The following is a 19,514-nucleotide window of genomic DNA, read 5'->3' as shown; positions in this document are numbered from 1 at the left end:
CTTCTTTTGATAATTCTCTGTTCAGTTCAGTACCCCATTTTTTAATTGGGTTAATTAACATTTTAAAGTCTAGTTCTTGAGTTCTTTTTTTCATCCTTTTCTTTCTTTCTTTCTTTCTTTCTTTCTTTCTTTCTTTCTTTCTTTCTTTCTTAAAATTTCTGTCTCTTTCCCGCCACTGCCTCCCATTTCCCTCCCCCTCCCCCAATCAAGTCCCCCTCACTCGTTAGCTCAAAGAGCAATCAGGGTTCCCTACCCTGTGCGAAGTCCAAGGACCACCCACCTCCATTCTTGAGTTCTTTGTATATTTTGCAGATCAGACCTTTGTCTGTTGCGGGGTTGGTGAAGATCTTCTCCCAATCAGTAGGTTGCCTTTTTGTCTTAATGCCAGTGCCCTTTGCTTTACAGAAGCTTCTCAGTTTCAGGAGGTCCCATTTATTCAATGTTGCTCTTATTGTCTGTGCTACAGGGGTTATACATAGGAATTAATCTCCTGTGCCAGTATGTTGTAGACTATTTCCCACTTTCTCTTCTATCAGGTTCAATGTGTTCAGATCGATACTGAGATTTTTAATCCATTTGGACTTGAGTTTTTTGTATGGTGATAGATATGGATCTATTTTCATTCTTCTACATGTTGACAACCAGTTCTGCCAGCACCATTTGTTGAAGATGCTTTCTTTCTTTCATTGTATACTTTTAGCTCCTTTGTCAAAAATCAGATGTTCATAAATTTGTGGGATAATATCTGGATCTTCTATTCGATTCCATTGATCTACTTCTCTGTTTTTATGCCAGTACCAAGCTGTTTTCACTACTGTAGCTCTGTAATAGAGTTTGAAGTCAGGGATGTTAATGCCTCCAGAAGTTCTTTTATTATATAGGGTTGTTTTGGCTATCCTGGGTTTTTTTGTTTTTCCAAATAAAGTTGATTATTGTTCTCTCAAGCTCTGTGAAGAATTTTGTTGGGATTTTGATGGGGATTGTGTTGAATTTATAGATTATCTTTGGGAGAATTGCCATTTTTACTATGTTTATCCTACCCATCCAAGAGCATAGGAGGTCTTTCCATATTCTGGTGTCCTCTTCAATTTCTTTCTTCAATGCCTTAAAGTTCTTGTCAAATAGATCTTTCTCTTCCTTGGTTAGAGTTACCCAAGGTACTTTATGCTATTCGTGACTATTGTAAAAGGTGAAGTTTCTCTGAATTCCCTCTCTGCTTCACTATCCTCTGTGTCTAGGAGGGCTACTGATTATTTTGAGTTGATCTTGTAGCCTGCCATTTCACTGAAGTTATTTATCAGCCATTGAAGTTCTTTGGTAGAGGTTTGGGGGTCACTAATGTACACTATCATATCGTCTGCAAATAACGAAAGTTTGACTTTTTCCTTTTAGATTAGAATTCCCTTGATCTCCTGATCGCGTCTTATTGCTATTGCTAGGACTTCAAGAACTATGTTAAAGAGATACGGTGAGAGTGGGCAGCATTGTCTTCTCCCTGAATTTAGTGGAATGGATTTGAGTTTCTCTCCATTTAACTTGATATTAGCTGTTGTCTTGCTATATATTGCTTTTATTATATTTAGGTAGGATCCTTGTATCCCTAACCTCTGCAAAAGCTTTACCATAAAGGGGTGTTGAATTTTGTCAAATGCTTTTTCTGCATCCATTGAAATGATTATATGGATTTTTCTTTCAGTTTATTTATATGATGGATTACATTGATAGATTTTCATATGTTGAACCAGCCCTGCATCTCTGGGATGAAGCCTACTTGATCATAATGGATATTTTTTAATGTGTTCTTAGATTCTGTTTGCCAGAATTTTATTGAGAGTTTTTGCACCGATGTTCATGAGTGAGATTGGTCTGTAATTCTCTTTCTTGGTTGGGTCTTTGTATGGTTTTGGAACCAGGGTGACTGTAGCTTTGTAAAAAGAGTTTGGCCATGACTCTTCTGTTTCTGTTATGTGAAACACATTAAGGAGTATAGGTATCAGGTCTTCTTGGAAGTTCTGATAAAATTCTGCATTAAATCATCAATCAGGTCCTGGCCTTTTTTTGGTTGGGAGGGCCCAGACCTTTGTATCTAGTACCATCTCTGGGCTGGAGGTCCTCATTTCTATAAGAAAGCAGGCTGAGCAAGCCATGATGAGCAAGCTAGTAAGCAGCACCCCTCAATGGCCTATGCACCAGCTCCTGCCTTCAGGTTCCTACTCTGCTTGAGTTCATGCCCTAGCTTCATCCAGTGCTATGGAATGCACCAAATAAACATATTCCTCCCAGAGATAATTTGGTCATAATGTTTCACTGAAGCAATACAAACCCCAACTAAGACAGTTGCCCTAAGTTTCCCTCCGCACTTCCGAACAAAGCTTTACAAAAGCAAACCTTTGACTGTTCTCATGTTTTCAGACAAGGTCTCACTGTACAGCACAAACTGGCCTTCAGTTTCATAGTCTGTATTTTCTGCCCTCTAGTGCCAGGATTTATTATTGTGAGCCTCCAATCCAGGCAAGGTTATGTAGTTCTTTGTTTTTTCTTTATGAAATGCATCGTGTGCTGATCCTGGACCACAAATAAGGATCCAGTGAGGACTTGTGACAGGCCACACGGAGACACTTGAGAAAACCTCTGACTGTAAGAAAATGATTGCATACCAATTTAATTTAATCTAGCAATTCAATACCGTGAACCCGAGAAATTATTTTTTGCTTTTTTTCCTAATGCCATTTGTGTACAGTTCTGTCTGTACAGGGGGGTGAGCATATTTATGTGTACACAGTAGCACTTATACACATAGGCAATCTTGTACATGTTTGTGCATGTAAAACCTAGAGGGCAACATTTAGTTTAGTTACATAGGACCTAACAACATGTTTCTTTGAAACAAATCTCTTTTGGATACTGAGTTTTACCCATTAGGTCAGGTTGTCTTGCCAGTGAGTCCCAGGGATTCCCCTATCTTTTTTCCATCCTTGACACTAGGGTTATAAGTATACACCCTTATGGCTCAAAGATTTTTAAAACGAACTATTTATTTAATTTGTTCAGGGATTATGTGACCTGCCACAGTGAACAAGGGAGATCAAAGAACAACTTGTTTGTTTGTCCTCTCCATTCATGATGTTGGTTTCAGGGATCTACTATAAGTCATCAAGTATGGCACCAAGTGCCTTTAACCACTGAGCAATCTCACTGGCCCTCACATAGGGCCATTAAAGGTTTTCTGGGGATCCAGTTCAGGCCTTAAAGCTTGCCCAGTAAGCACTTTATCTACAGACATATCTCTCCAGCAGTCCTAATAGAGTGTCTAAAAACAGAAATATTTTCCCTTTACTTTTCACATGTTATGAGAGTTATAACATTGTATGTTATAATGTTGTTTGCCAAACAGAGACTCAATGAACCATTTTTAAAGAGAATTAAAGAAACGTTACCATTAAAATCATTTATATTTTTACACAGTAAATTTGATATCTTTTCCCTTCATTCTCATGGTATATTTCTACTTTGGGAGCATAGATTTTCTTTATTAATAATATTCCTTTTGCATTTATATTTAAACATTGATGGATTAATTCATTTATTTTTCTTTTATTTTTTGTAAACTTCTGACTATGTAGCTAAGTCTCATCTGAGACAAAATGTGTAGCCCACACTGTCTTCAAAGGGCAGGCTACCTGCCTAACATTTCTGAGTGCTGAGATTGTACATATAAATCATAATACCAGATTCATTTATAAACTTTTAAAATTTATTTTGGATTGATATTTTTTCCAAGTCATTTGTTTTAATTTATGACATTATGAAAATAATTGCATGATTTTTCAGTTCACTTTTTTCCCTACAAAACCTCCCATATACCTCTCCTTGCTCTTTAAAAAATAAACGCTTTTTTTTCTCATGAATAGTTGTTTGGACATGGGTGTATGTCTGTGTGACTATATACATACATGTATATGTTGCGGCGTAAACGAATGCAGACAGATTGTAAAAATATATATAGTTTTAATGTAGAAATAGACTTACAGAACCACCGTTCCCGCGGAGACCAGGAAAGCAGAAGCCACAGCTGGGAGCATGCTCGCCAAATTTATAGGCAGACATTAGCCCGAGGCAAACACGCCCCCTAAGGGGCGGGACTTATCCCTACAGTATATCTCTGTGTGTCACACACACATACACATACACGGTGACTTCTTTGTTCAGGTCTCATTTAAGGTAGTCAGCTTGGTGAGACCTTATGGGTTTAGCTTCTTATATTACAGAGAGATAAAAATCTCACCGAGAACTCTCCATTTCTCTGGCTCTTAAAGTCTTTCATACCTTCCATAATTTTCCTTAAAATTTAGATGTGAGAGTAGGTTTGTTGATGTATCCATTGGGACAGGGATCCTGGCTTAGCCATGTTTCTATTGCTGCCACAAAACACCATAAGCGAAAGCAAGTTGGGGAGGAAAATGTTTACTTAGCTGACACTTCCATATTGCTGTTCATCACTGAAAGAAGTCAGGATAGGAACTCAAACGTGGCAGGTACCTGGAGGCAGGAGTTGATGTCACAGCATTTGGATGGGTGCTGCTTACAGACTTGCTTTCAATGGCTTACTCAGTCTACTTTCATATAGAACCCAGCATCACCCCTGGCCCAGGGGTGGGCTTGGTCCTCTCCCATCAATCACTAATGCCTTATAGCTGGGTCTTCTGGATGCATTTTTTTGCCAACTGAGTTCCTTCCTTTTCAGATAACTCTACCTTGAGTCAAGTTGACATTAGCCTAGCAAGGTCAGATTCAAAACTATACATTTTCTTTGGTTGTGTTTTTTTGTAAGAGTCAACATCTGTTACAAGGATTTTTCTGCATGAGATCTGAGGGCTACAATTATCTGGGGGAAAAATAAACAATTGGGAAAAGTATAGATTACTTTGGTTAGATAATAAAGTAGTTGTGGTTTCTTCTTCACAACCCATGGCTGCATTGGACCTGGGTAGCTGGCTGGGTTTTCAGTAGCAGTCATAATTTCTCTCTTGTTGATGAGGTATTTAATTCAATTGGCAAGCTGTTGGTTACTGTCAAGGTATGAGTACTTAAACTGTACCTTAAGTTTACCATGCCTTGATGGTTGGCATGTTTTAGAGGTATCTTACAAGGATAAGACTGTTGGTTGCATCCCTCCATTGGAAGCTTGCATGTTCTTATGGTACCATAAAAGTTTAAATTCATGAGAGAGAAAGAGAGAGAGAGAGAGAGAGAGAGAGAGAGAGAGAGAGAGAGAGAGAGAGAGACAGAGAGAGAGAGACAGAGAGAGAGAGAGAGAGTTGAGTGTATTGTTTTTGTGTAGATGGTTAATAGGGATTTCTCATATATTTTCCAAAAATCCTTACTACTATTTACCTTCCTTTTTCTATATTTATTCCACTCCCTCACCAGTAATTAGAGACTCCTTTTTCCTATTCCCTGATCAGATTACTTACGTCCTGATACTCCACACTCCATAGCTCCCCTGTCACCCAACTCTGGCAATGGTAGCTTTTTACTTCCTTGGTGTCTTCCATTAATTAATATGACTACAAAATAAAAAATTATAGCCCTTGGCTTTTTCAAACTTACATTGATGCTGTTGTAGGCTAGTGTGGCTTCAAATTCTGATCTTCCTATCTGGTATTTCAAGTTTGGCCTACCATACCTATGCAAGTTGTGCTTTAGTAGGTCTTCTAAATGTTTCTGATTTATAATATACACTATGAAGTTTGGGCCACACTTGCATCTGTGATCTCTTCAAATACTTTTGGCAATTTTTCAGCACACAGCATTGCTAGATATTGCAGATTGTACTGGTAATACTAGTTACTTGACTGAGAAATATTCTTACCACCTTCAACTGCTTCTACTGTCTCAAGGTTTTATAAAAAATTATTTCCTTCTTGGTCTACAGGTATTCTCTGCAATTCTATATATCTACACAGCCATTAGCTTAGGTACTTGGACAACAGAGAGATGCTGGAATGATCAAGGGCTCTTGGTGCTCTTTGGGAGTATTGGAGTTTCATTCTTGGCACTCAGATCAGAATGCTCACACCTGCTTCTAACTGTACTGGAGTTCAGCAGCCCTCTTCTGGCCTCTGTGAGCCAGACATATGTCCTAAACATGCATTCAGACACAAACACAAAAACTTAGAAAAAATACTAATAAATATTACAGGCATTAAATGTTTATTTTCTTTATAATATTGTAGTGACATTTCACTTTTATTTTATTATTATTATTATTATTTTTATTGAGCTCTACATTTTTCTCGGCTCCCCTCTCTACCTCTCGCCTCCCCTTCAACCTTCTCCCAAAGACCCCATGGTCCCAATTTACTCAGAAGATCTTGTCTTTTTCTATTTCCTGTGTAGATTAGGTCTATATATGTCTCTCTTAGGGACTTCATTGTTGTCTGTGTTCTCCAGGATTGTGATTTGTGGGCTGTTTTTCTTGGCTTTATGTTTAAAACCACTTATGACATCTTCTTTCTGAGTTACCACACTCAAAATGATGTTTTAGTGTAGGACAATTCTATATTCTGTCAATAATATTTAAATAAATGCTGATTTGCCATTAGCCAGGAAGGATGTATAAGTGAGACAACCAGAGAGGAAGTAGAGGTGGGGCAAGGAGAATAGAAGAATTCTGGGAAGCAGGAAGCTTTCTCAGAAGTCCTGCCCAGACCACAGAAGAAGCAAGATGTGATGTGCCTCACTGAGAAAGGTACCAAGCCATGTGGCTAACATAGAAAAGAATAATAGGTTAATATAAGTGATAGAGCTAATAAGAAGCCTGAGCTAATTGGTCAATCAGCTTATAATTAATATAAACCTCTGTGTGAATGTCTTTGGGGTTACCTGCTGTGGGAACTGGGCAGGACAGAAACTCCAACAAGCAGGACCACTTGGCTCACATGTAAATGAATCAGGCCCTCATGTTACAATATTTTCCATTTTCCTGAAAAATTCAAGATGTCGTTATTTTTCTCTGCTGTGTAGTACTTCATTATGTAAACATATCACATTTTCCTTATCCTTTCTTTGGTTGAGGGGCATTTAGATTGCTTCCAGGTTCTGGCTATAACAAACAATGCTGTTATAAACATAGTTGAGCACACGTCCTTGTGGCACGATTGAGCATCTTTTGGATATATACCCAAAGTGGTATTACTGGGTTGTTGTGGAAGGTTGTTTTCTAATTTTCTAAGAAATTGCCATACTGACATCCAAAGGGGCTGTACCAACTTATGTTCCCATCAGCAACGCAGGAGTGCTCCATTTACCCTACAATTTCTCCAGCATAAGTTGTCATCAGTGTTTTTGATCTTGGCCATTCTTATATATATACTCACTCCATATATAGCTAGGGTTCTTAAACTGGAGGCTGAACAGAAAGAGTGCTGGTTATTTGGAAGAGAGGCAAGATAGGAGAGTAGATTAGCTACTTGCTATTCAGCCTCTGTGACTAAGTAGAATTTCACCTTGACCTTTGACTTCGGAATTCCTTCTATAAGGGGATGGAGATCTAGATAAAGTTCTCTTTCACAGTGGTTGTAGAGACCTATTAGAATTCCCGCCAGGCTACAGCCAGTGCAGCAGAACCCCTAATGATAGGTGAAGATTTGCAATTATCGATTAGAACAGCAGTTGATTAAGGGGCAGCTACTGAAGTTAATGAAAAACAACAGATGTGTATATACAATGTCCTGGTACAAAACACACACACACACAAAAACCATATACAGAATTAAAGTGGTGCACACCTTTAATCCCAGCACTCAGGAGGCAGAAGCAGGCAGATTTTTGTGAGTTTGAGGCCAACCTGGTCTATAAGAGCTAGTTCCAGGACAGCTAGAACTGTTACACAGAAAAACCCTGTCTTGAAAATCAAAACAAACAAACAACAAAAAAAACCCAAATCAAAATAAATAAATAGCAGGCGCAAACAAACTGTCTGTAACTCTGGATTCCAGGGATAGGTAACATCTTCTCAACTGAAAAGAACCACACTAGGAATACATTTGATTTATAGCCTTACTTGGCAGCAAAGTAATACCCATAATATATGCTAAAAGTTAAAAATTAAAATTAAATAAAGTTATTAGAAAATAGAGCCAAATATTAATTATCACAACTTTTCCTAATATATACAAGGGATAGACCTTTAGGAAGCTGGTAAAAAGCCATGGTGACACATTAGTGTAATCAGGCTGAGTTATGAAGATTAGGAGTCAAAGAAAATCCTCAGCTACAGCAATGAGTTCAAAGCCAAAAGGAAATACAACAAAAATAAAGTAAATTATGTATTTCAAAGGTACAGTTTTCTCCATTTTACCACATCCTTGCCTGAATCTGAAATACCTCTTATATTATTTTACTACTCTTGTCAATTTTTACTACTGTTCACTTATTATTATTGTTATTATTATTATTACTATTATTATTATAATTTTTTTCAAGAGAGTGTTTATCTGTGTAACAGCCCTAGCTGTCCTGGAACTTGCTTTGTGGTCAATATTGGCCTCAAACTCAAAGAGATTTCCCTGCTTCCCCCTCCCTAGTGCAGGGATTAAAGGGCTGAACCAATACTGTCACCTCGCTAAAAACAGTTTTTTTTTAATTAAAATAAAAAATTAAAAAAAAGATTTGTGACCCGACAGTGGTGGGAAAGGTCTTAAATCCTGGTCACTCAGGAGGCAGAGATAGGTGAATCTCTGAGTTCTAGGCAAGCCTGGTGAGTTCCCAGGCAGCCAGACTACACAGAGAAACCCTGTTTTGAAAAGCCCACCCCTCCCTCCTGATGGAGGCCTGGTGCTGAGTGGCCTAAACTAAATTCTGCCCTTTGAGCCTTGGCAACAGTGCAGGGAAGGGCAGTTATTGGAGGGCGCCATTAGCCAACTGTGGAGAGCGCCAGTCTGAGGAAGTGATTCCCGGGCGTGGATGGAGTGCACTCCTCTTTGAGATGCCATGGAATGGAACTCGACGTGGCAGCAGGATGGCAAACCTTGAGGGTAACTGGCTCTTTCTAGTCATGTCTCTATGAATGTAGCAGCTGGGCCCCTCTCCCTCCTCGGGGTCCCCACTAGTCGGGAAGGATCTTGCAGGCGAGAGGAGAGGGGGTTCTCGGTACCACAGAGCCTTCAAAGTGGCACCTGGCTGTGGTGACCACTCCCGGGGAAGAGGCTTACACTCTGGCTCTCCTGTGCTCTTCACCAGAGAAAAATCTTCCACCCTTTCTGGCCCTGGGTCCCTTGACCTTCATCCACCAATCTGTTCTACGAGGGAATCTGCAAATTTATATGGGGCTCCAAAAGAGAAAAAAAATGGCATCAGAGGCTGCTGCTGAGGTGGAGGGACCTCACCTCCTGCCTGGATTGGGAAGCAGAGGCAGAGGCAGAGGCAGAGGCAGAGAGCTAGATTCAGAGAGGCAGAGGCAGAGAGGCAGAGGCAGAGAGGCAGAGGCAGAGAGGCAGAGAGGCAGAGGCAGAGAGGCAGAGGCAGAGAGGCAGAGGCAGAGAGGCAGAGGCAGAGAGAGAGAGGCATCTCTGTGAGTTTCTGTGAGTTTGAGACCAACCTAGTCTATAAAGGGAATTCCAGGACAGTCAAAGCAGTTATGAAGAGAAACCTTGTCTTGAAAAAACCGATAATGATGTGCGGATTGTTTAAAGGGGCAGGGAGTAAAACTGGTTCTTTTCAAGACATGAGGCCCTTTACCGAGTTCTGACCCATGAACCGCATAGCTGGAGCCCAAGGTATCCTTCCTAAGGATATATTTATGGCAGTGCCAGAAAGACACAGAACTGACATCTAGTTGCTGGGTTTGTTTGGTTATTCGTAGAAATCATGATTACCTCCTGACCTGTCACAGAGTCCAGTTGTCCCCCCCAAGCCATGGTTCCAAACCATTTCCCCAGACACCCTTGCTGTGTTCCCCACCTTTTCATTCTATTAGTATTATTATTATTACAAATTTTCAACTCCTCCCATTTTCCTTCCCCTCCCCCAATTTCCCCTCCCTCTTCCTCTCCAGTCCAAAGAGCAGTCAGGGTTCCCTGCCTGTAGGAGAGTCCAGTCTCTTGCCAACCATAATATGGCTCCCTTAATTAAGATATATACTTCCCTGCTCCCATATCCACTCCTCCTCCGTCCCAACTGTCCCAACCCCCAAGTTCTCCTCATCCTCCCCTTCTCACTGCTTTCTCCCTATCACCCTTACCACCATCCCAGCCATACCCCCAAGCTCTCAATTTTTGCCTGGAAATCTTGCCTATTTCCAATATCCAGGAGAATAACTACATGCTTTTTGTGTAGTTATTCCTATTTAGCTTCTCTCAGATCATGAATTATAGGCTCAATGTACTTTATTTATGGCTAGAATCCACTAATTAGTGAGTACATACCATATTCATCTATTTGAGTCTGGGTAACCTCACTCAGGATAGTGTTCTATACTTCCATCCATTTTTATGCATAATTCAAGAAGTCATTGTTTTTTACCGCTGAGTTATACTCTAATGCGTATATTCCACACTTTCTTTATCCATTCTTCCATTGAGGGGCATCTAGGTTGTTGCCAGGTTCTGGTAATTACAAATAATGCTGCTATGAACATAATTGCACAAATGCTTTTGTACTATGATAGGGCATCTCTAGGGTATATTCCCAGGAGTGGTATTGCTGGATCCTGGGGTAGGTTGATCTCGAATTTCCTGAGAAACCGCCACACTGATTTCCAAAGTGTTTACACATGTTTGCATTCCCACCAGCAATGGATGTGTGTTCCCCTTAGTCCACATCCTCTCCAGCAAAGGCTATGATTGGTGTTTTTGATTTCAGCCATTCTAACATGTGTAAGATGGTATCTCAAAGTTGTTTGGATTTGCATTTCCCTGATAGCTAAGGAGGTTGAGCATGACCAAAGTGTCTTTTGGCCATTTGAACTTCTTCTGTTGAGAATTCTCTGTTCGGTTCAGTGCCCCATTTTTTAATTGGGTTAATTAACATTTTAAAGTCTAGTTTCTTGTGTTCTTTATATATTTTGGAGATCAGACCTTTGTCTGTTTCGGGGTTGGTGAAGATCTTCTCCCAGTCAGTATGTTGCCTTTTTGTCTTAATGACAGTGTCCTTTGCTTTACAGAAGCTTCTCAGTTTCAGGAGGTCCCATTTATTCGATGTTGCTCTTATTGTCTGTGCTACAGGGGTTCTACATAGGAAGTGTTCTTCTGTGCCCATATGTTATAGACTATTTCCCAGTTTCTTTTCTATCACGTTCAGTGTGTTCAGATTGATATTGAGATCTTTAATCCATTTGGACTTGAGTTTTGTGCATGGTGATAGATATGAATCTATTTTCATTCTTCTACATGTTGACATCCAGTTATGCCAACACCATTTGTTGAAGATGCCTTCTTTCTTCCATTGTATACTTTTAGCTCCTTTCTCAAAAATCAGGTGTTCATAGGTTTGTGGGTTAATATCTGGGTCTTCTGTTTGATTCCATTTGTCGACTTCTCTGTTTTTATGTCAATACCAAGCTGTTTTCATTACTGTAACCCTGGAATAGAGTTTGAAGTCAGGGATGGTAATGCCTCCAGACGTTCCTTTACTGTATAAGGTTATTTTGGCTATTCTGGGTTTTTTGTTTTTCCATATAGAGTTGATTATTGTTCTCTCAATGTCTGTGAAGAATTTTGTTGGGATTTTGATGGGGATTGCATTGAATTTATAGATTGCTTTTGGTAGAATTACCATTTTTACTATGTTGATCCTACCCATCAAGAGCATAGGAGGTCTTCCCATTTTTTGGTGTACTCTTCAATTTCTTTCTTCAAAGACTTAGAGTTCTTGTGAAATAGATCTTTCACTTCCTTGGTTAGAGTTACCCAAGATATTTTATGCTATTTTTGGCTATCGTAAAAGGTGAAGTTTCTCTGAATTTCCTCTCTGCCTCTCTGTTCTTTGTGTATAGGCAGGCTACTGATTTTTTCTTTTTTTAAATTTATTTTTACTTAAAAATTTCCACCACCTCCCCTCCTCCCATTTCTCTCCCCCTCCCCCCAGTCCCTCTCCCTCTTTCTCTCCAGTCCAAAGAGCAGTCAGGGTTCCCTGCCCTGTGGGAAGTCCAAGGTCCTCCCCCCTCCATCCAGGTCTAGGAAGGTGAGCATCCAAACAGGCTAGGTTCCCACAAAGCCAGTACATGCAGTAGGATCAAAACCCAGTGCCATTGTCCTTAACTTCTCAGTCAGCCCTCCTTGTCTGCCACGTTCAGAGAGTCGGGTTTGATCACATGCTCCATCATTCCCAGTCCAGCTGGTCTTAGTGAGCTCCCATTAGATCAGCCCCACCGTCTCAGTGGGTGGGTGCACCCTTCACCCTTCTGACTTCCTTGCTCATGTTCTCCCTCCTTCTGCTCCTCATTTGGACCTTGGGAGCACAGTCCAGTGTTCCAATGTGGGTCTCTGTCTCTATCTCCATCCATCATTAGATGAAGGTTTATGGTGATATGTAAGATATCCATCAGTATGGCTATAGGACAGGGCCATTTCAGGCTCCCTCTCCTCAGCTGCCCAAGGATCTAGCTGAGGATATCTCATAGACACCTGGGAACACCTCTAGAGACAAATCTCCTGCGAAACATAAAATGGCTCCCTTTATTAAGATATATAATTCCTTTCTCCCATATCTACCCTTTCTCCATCCCAACCATCCCATTCCCCCAATCTCTCCCCATCCTCCTCTTCTCACTTTTTTCACCCCATCTCCCCTTACCTCCATCCCATCCCCACTCACAAATTACCAATTTTTGCCTGACAATCTTTTCTATTTCCAATATCCAGGAAGATAACTATATGTTTTTCTTTGGGTTCACCTTCTTATTTAGCTTCTCTAGGATCATGAAATATAGGCTCAATGTCCTCTATTTATGGCTAGAATCCACTAATGAGTGAGTACATTCCATATTCATCTATTCGGGTCTGCATTACCTCACTCAGGATTGTGTTTTCTATTTCCATCCATTTGCATGCAAAATTCAAGATGTCATTGTTTTTTTACCGCTGAGTAGTACTCTAATGCATATATATTCAACATTTTCTTTATCCATTCTTCCATTGAGGGGCATCTAGGTTGTTGCCAGGTTCTGGCTATTACAAATAATGCTGCTACGAACATAGTTGAAAAAATGTTTTTGTAGTATGCTAGGGCATCTCTTGGGTATATTCCCAAGAATGGTATTGCTGGATCCTGGAGTAGGTTGATCCCGAATTCCATGAGAAACCGCCACACTGATTTCCAAAGTGGTTGCACAAGTTTGCATTCCCACCAGCAATAGATGACTGTTCCCCTTAGTCCACATCCTCTCCTGCAAAGGCTATCATTGGTATTTTTGATTTTAGCCATTTTGACAGGTATCTCAATGTTGTTTGATATCCATCTCCCTGATGGCTATAGAGGTTGAGCATGACTTTAAGTATCTTTTGGCCATTTGAATGTCTTCTGTTGCGAACTCTCTGGTCAGTTCGGTGCCCCATATTTTTAATTGTGTTAATTAGCATTTTAAAGTCTAGTTTCTTGAGTTCTTTATATATTTTGGAGATCAGACCTTTGTCTGTTGCGGGGTTGGTGAAGATCTTCTCCCAGTCAGTAGGTTGCCTTTTTGTCTTAATGACAGTGTCCTTAGGTTTACAGAAGCTTCTCAGTTTCAGGAGGTCCCATTTATTCAATGTTGCTCTTATTGTCTGTGCTACAGGGGTTATACATAGGAATTAATCTCCTGTGCCTGTATGTTGTAGACTATTTCCCACTTTCTCTTCTATCAGGTTTAGTGTGTTCAGATCGATATTGATATCCATTTGGACTTGAGTTTTGTCCATGGTGATAGATATGGGTTAATTTTCATTCTTTTGCAGGTTGACATCCAGTTATGCCAGCACCATTTGTTGAAGATGCCTTCTTTCTTCCATTGTATACTTTTAGCTCCTTTGTCGAAAATCAGGTGTTCATAGATTTGTGGGTTAAAATCTGAGTCTTCTATTCAATTCCATTGGTCAACATTTCTGTTTTGTGCCAATACAATTTTTTTTAATAGATCTTGTAACCTACCACTTCACTGAAGTTATTTATCTGCTGTAGGAGTTCTTTGGTAGAGGTTTGGGGATCACTAATGTACACTATCATATCATCTTCAAATAATGAAAGTTTGATTTCTTCCTTTCCGTTTCGAATACTTTTGATCCTCTGATGTTGTCTTATTGCTCTTGCTAGAAGGTCAAGAACTATGTTGAAGAGATATGGTGAGAGTGGACGGCGTTGTCTTGTTCCTGAATTTAGTGGAATGGATTTGAGTTTCTCTCCATTTAATTTGATATTAGCTGTTGGCTTGCTATATATTGCTTTTATTATATTTAGGTACGATTCTTGTATCCCTAACCTCTCCAAAACCTTTATCATAAAGGGATGTTGAATTTTGTCAAATGCTTTTTCCTCATCTAATGAAATGATCAGAAGGTTTTTTCTTTCAGTTTATTTATATAATGGATTACATTGATAGATTTTTGTATGTTGAAATAGCCCTGCATCTCTGGGATGAAGCCAACTTGATCATAATGGATAATTTTTTAATGTGTTCTTGGATTCTGTTTGCCAGAATTTTATTGAGAATTTTTGAATCAACGTTCATGAGTGAGATTGGTCTTTAATTTTCGTTCCTGTTTGGTTCTTTGTGTGGTTTTCGAATCAGGGTGACTGTAGCTTTGTAAAAAGAGTTTGGCCATGACTCTTCTGTTTCTGTTATGTGAAACACATTAAGGAGTATAGGTATCAGCTCTTCTTGAAATTTTTGATAAAATTCTGCGTTAAAACCATCAGGTCCTTGGCTTTTATGGTTGGGAGGTTTTTTATGATACCTTCTATTTACTCAAAACTTATAGGTATATTTAAATTGTTCAGCCGGTCTTGATTTAATTTTGGTAAATAGTACTTACCTATAAAGAAGTCCTTTTCCTTTACATTTTCTAACTTTGTGGCATATAAGCTTTTTAGTAAGATCTAATGATTCTCTGAATTTCCTCATTGTCTGTGGGTATGTCCCCCTTTTCATTTCTGATCTTGTTAATTTGCATGTTCTTTCTCTGCCTTTTGCTTAGTTTGGATAAAGGTTTGTCAATCTTGTTGACTTTCTTAAAGAACCAGCTGTTTGTTTCATTGATTCTTTGAATTGTTTTCTGTGTTTCTATTTTGCTGATTTCAGCCCTCAGTTTGATTATTTCCAGTCTTCTACTCCTCCTGAGTGAGTCTGCTTCTTTTTTTCGAGAACTTTCAGCTGTGCTGTTAAGTCTCTAATGTGAGCCTCCTCCGTTTTTTTAATGTGGGCTCTTAAGGCTATGCACTTTCCTCTTCACACTGCTTTCATAGTGTCTCATAGGTTTGGGTATGTTTGTCTTTATTTTCTTTGAATTTAAGGAAGACTTTAATTGCTTTCCCTATTTCTTCGCTGACCCAGGGGTGGTTCAGTAGTTGACTGTTCAGTTTCCATTAGTTTGTAGGCTTTCTTCGGGTAGAATTATTGTTAAATTCTAACTTTATCCCATGGTGTTCCAATAAGACACAGGTGGTTTCTAATATTTTTTTGTATCTGTGGAAGCTTGCTTTGTTACCGAGTTGTGGTCAATTTTCGAGAAGATTCCATGAGCTGCAGAGAAGAAGGTATATTCTTTCCTATTTGGGTGGAAAGTTCTATAGATGCCTGTTAAGTCCATTTGATTCATTACCTCCATTAATTCTCTTATTTCTCTGTTAGGTTTCTGTCTGATTGACCTGTCCATGTGTCAGGACATAAGGGGAATGCACACAATATTAATAAGTTTCTCTAGAAATCAAAGGAAACCCATATAATACATCCCAACCACAGTTTCCCCTCCCTCCAATCCCCTACGTCCAATACTCCCAAGGGAAGATGGGCTGATGCCCTGGAGCAAACAACCACCCACCTGAGTGGGGCCCTAAGAGTGGGGCCCTAAATAGAGAGGAGTGTTGAAGTCTCCTACTATTAGTGTGTGGGTTTTGATGTTTGCCTTTATATCTAGTAATGTTTCTTTTACATAAGTGGCTGCTTTTATATTAGGGGCATAGATATTCAGGATTGAGACTTCCTGTTATGAGTATAGAATGTCCCTCTCCATCTCTTCTGAATGATTTTAGTTTGAAGTCAACTTTGTTAGAAATTAGTATGGCCACACCCACTTGTTTCATAGGTCCATTTGCTTGATGTACCTTTTCCCAACCCTTTACTCCGAGTCGATGTTTGTCTTTGTGGTTGAGGCGTGTTTTTTGTAACAGCAGAATGTTTTTGTATCCAACCTCTTAGCCTGTGCCTTTTTATAGGTGAGTTGAGTCTATTGATATTAAGTAATATTAATGACCAGTGGGTGTTAACTCGGGTTATTTTCTTTTTGGTAGTAGAGTTTGTGTGTTTCCCTTCTCTGAGTTGTGCTGGTGAAGAGTCGCTAGATATCTGAGTTATTGTGGGCATTGCTGGATTCCTTGGTTTGTGATTTTCCTTCTATTTCTGTAAGGCTGGATTTGTGGCAATGTATTGTTTAAATTTGTTTTTATCCTGGAATATTTTGTTTTCTCCATTGATAGTGTACAACATCTTGGCTGGGTATAGTAGTCTGGGCTTGCATTCATGGTCTCTTAGTTTCTGCGGTACATCTATCCAGGACCTTCTGGCTTTTGTGGTTTCCATAGAGAAGTTAGGTGTAAGTCTGATAGGTTTACCTGTATAAGTTACATGACCTTTTTCCTTTTCAGCTCTTAATATTCTTTCTTTATTCTATATGTTTTGTGTTTTGATTATTATATGGTGAGAGGATTTTTCTTTGATCCAGTCTATTCGGTGTTCTGTATGCTTCTTGAACCTTCATAGGAATATCTTTATTTAGGTTGGGAAAGTTTTCTTTTATAATTTTATTGAATATATTTTCTGGGCTGTTGAGCTTTAATTCTTCTCCTTCTTCTACTCCTATTATTCTTAGGTTTGGTCTTTTTATTACAAGATTAATGGGCTAATATAAGTTGTAGGAGTTAACAAGAAGCCTGAGATACTGGGCTAATCAGTTTATAACTAATGTAGACCTCTGTGTGCTTTCTTTGGGACTTAGGGATGCAGGAACTGGACAGGACAGGAACCTCAGTCAACAGTGCTTGTTGGTTGTTGTGGGTTGAAGGTGGTAATGTGGGGGATGGAGGGAGGTCTGTATGGGAGAGGCAGATTATGACAGAGCTGGAGGCAGTTCACAATGGTTGCCTGCTGATGCCTAGAAGACAGCCAGTGCTAGGCCTGGGAGCCTGCCATGGGCCTAGTAGGAAATGGGGCAGGTGGGATGGAATGTGTCTTCTTTCAATGTGTCCTTGTGCCCACAACAGGGTCCTGGGAGGCCTGCCTCTTGGTGCAAGGTCGTGGATGTCCCCAGCCACGCTCTTTTCCCAGCTGAGGACAATGTGGGGCTGCAACCACCTGAAGCCAGATGGTGGGTAGCCTAGGCATGAGGCCCAAGGTTTCTTGTGGCTATTCTCCTCTCCCATCAAAGCATGGTACATGTGGGACCATGGGACTCGGGACCAGAGAAACTGGAGTCCTCAAGAATGCACACAGTTGCTTGCCCTTTGCCTTGTGTCCATCTAGTTGCAGTTTTTTACCAGGTGGGAAGCCATTGCTGGGCTTAGGGCCCCACTCAGGTGGGTGGTTGTCTGCTCCAGGGCATCAGCCCGTATTCCCTTGGGAGTATTGGAAGTAGGGGATTGGAGGGAGGGGAAACTGTGGTTGGGATGTATTGTATGGGAGAGTTTCCTTTGATTTCTAGAGAAACTTGTTAATATTGTGTGCATTCCCTTTATGTCCTGACACATGCAGACCAAGCACACCATGTGTTGGCTCTGACCAAAATCACACCCTAAGCTCGTGCTTTTGAAATTCACCTAAACAATTCTAAATGTTATATAAATAAAAGCCTCAGTCTTTGCCTTTTCAAATCTTTACAGAATCACAGTAAGCTTAAGATACTTATTAATATCTAGGCTTAAATGTTGTTATATGTTCCTGTTTTGTTATTCTCTTAGTTTGTCTGTTTCTATGGAAGACTTCTTCAGGCTTCTCCTTTCTTACTGTCTTTGCATTTTGTTACAGAATCATTTCTCCTTGTATATAGCTTCACGGTACATATGAATGTGTGTATGACAATTAGCAACTCTCCTATACAGTTTTCTGTTCTCTACTTTAGATTTTAAGATCAATAATTTACTGATGACTATTCCCCATTGAACACATTGATCATAGTTGCACAGATGGGCCATATTTTCTCTTTTACTATTTACACAAGCTGCATGAAATGACCTACTCAGAAACATTTCCATTGCTTCCTCTCTGGTTTTCAACTTAACAGTGAGCCAGATCTTACATAATGACTATACCCTGAAGGCATAAGTCACAAAACAATCCCAAACTAGTTTGGAATTATTATTAATAAAAGGATTATTTATTTAAAGGAAAAACTTACAGATCACCGTCGTAGACAACAGCCCTCTGCACGACCAGGAAAGGAGTCTATTAGCCAGAAGGGGAGTTCAAAGCAAGAGAGAGAGTTCGAGTCTACCACTGTCTTTTAAAGCAAAAGAGACCATGCCCAAGTGAGCTGGTATCTTAAAGGCTATTGGCTGAATGAGCAGAAGGAGCTCCATTGCTGTCAGTGTCTTCTCATGCCCATTCAATTGAGGATACAGCACTGAACAACAGAACAAAAATTATCACTAAACAGCACACATCATTTTTTTTGTTTGCCACCAATCCTCAGCAATTTTAACATTTATGTCTTTCTTCTATGCAATAATAACATGATAATGCAAAATGTGAACAGTGTCTTTAATCACTTACATTCCATATTCAACATTGTAAGATGATGTGGGATTCCCGTCTGTATGCTGTGAATATGTTTTGTTAACATTGGTTTGTAAAGAATCTGCTTTGGGCCTAAGGCAGTACAGAAGAGAGCAGGGTGGGAATGTCAGGTATATATAGAGGAAAAAAGAAGGCAGAGTCAGGAAGATGCCATGTAGCTGCCAAAAGAGACAGATGATCCAGAACCTTAGCAGTAAACCATGAACCTCATGGTAAAATACAAAATAATAGGAATGGGTTAATTTAAGATGTGAGAGTTAGTTCATTAAAAGCCCGAGCTAATAGGCCAATCAGTGTTGTAATTAATATAGTTTCTGAGTGATTATTTTTGGATTATTCATCTGGGAATGAACAGGCAGTCTCTACATACAGTGATACACTATTTACAAATTGGCCTCAAGTTACTGGACTAACAAGAGAAGCAGGCTGTGTTGTAACCTCCTATGTCTTAACATGTCTCTATTATACAGGGTCTTATCTAAATTCTGAAGAGGTGGGAATTGAAGACATTCCAACACGGGTTTTGATCCTACTG

The sequence above is a fragment of the Microtus pennsylvanicus genome, chromosome X (assembly GCF_037038515.1).
Source record: "Microtus pennsylvanicus isolate mMicPen1 chromosome X, mMicPen1.hap1, whole genome shotgun sequence".
Taxonomy (NCBI): Eukaryota; Metazoa; Chordata; class Mammalia; order Rodentia; family Cricetidae; genus Microtus; species Microtus pennsylvanicus.
The sequence above is the reverse complement of the archived record's forward strand: the minus strand, read 5'-3'. Positions refer to the sequence as shown.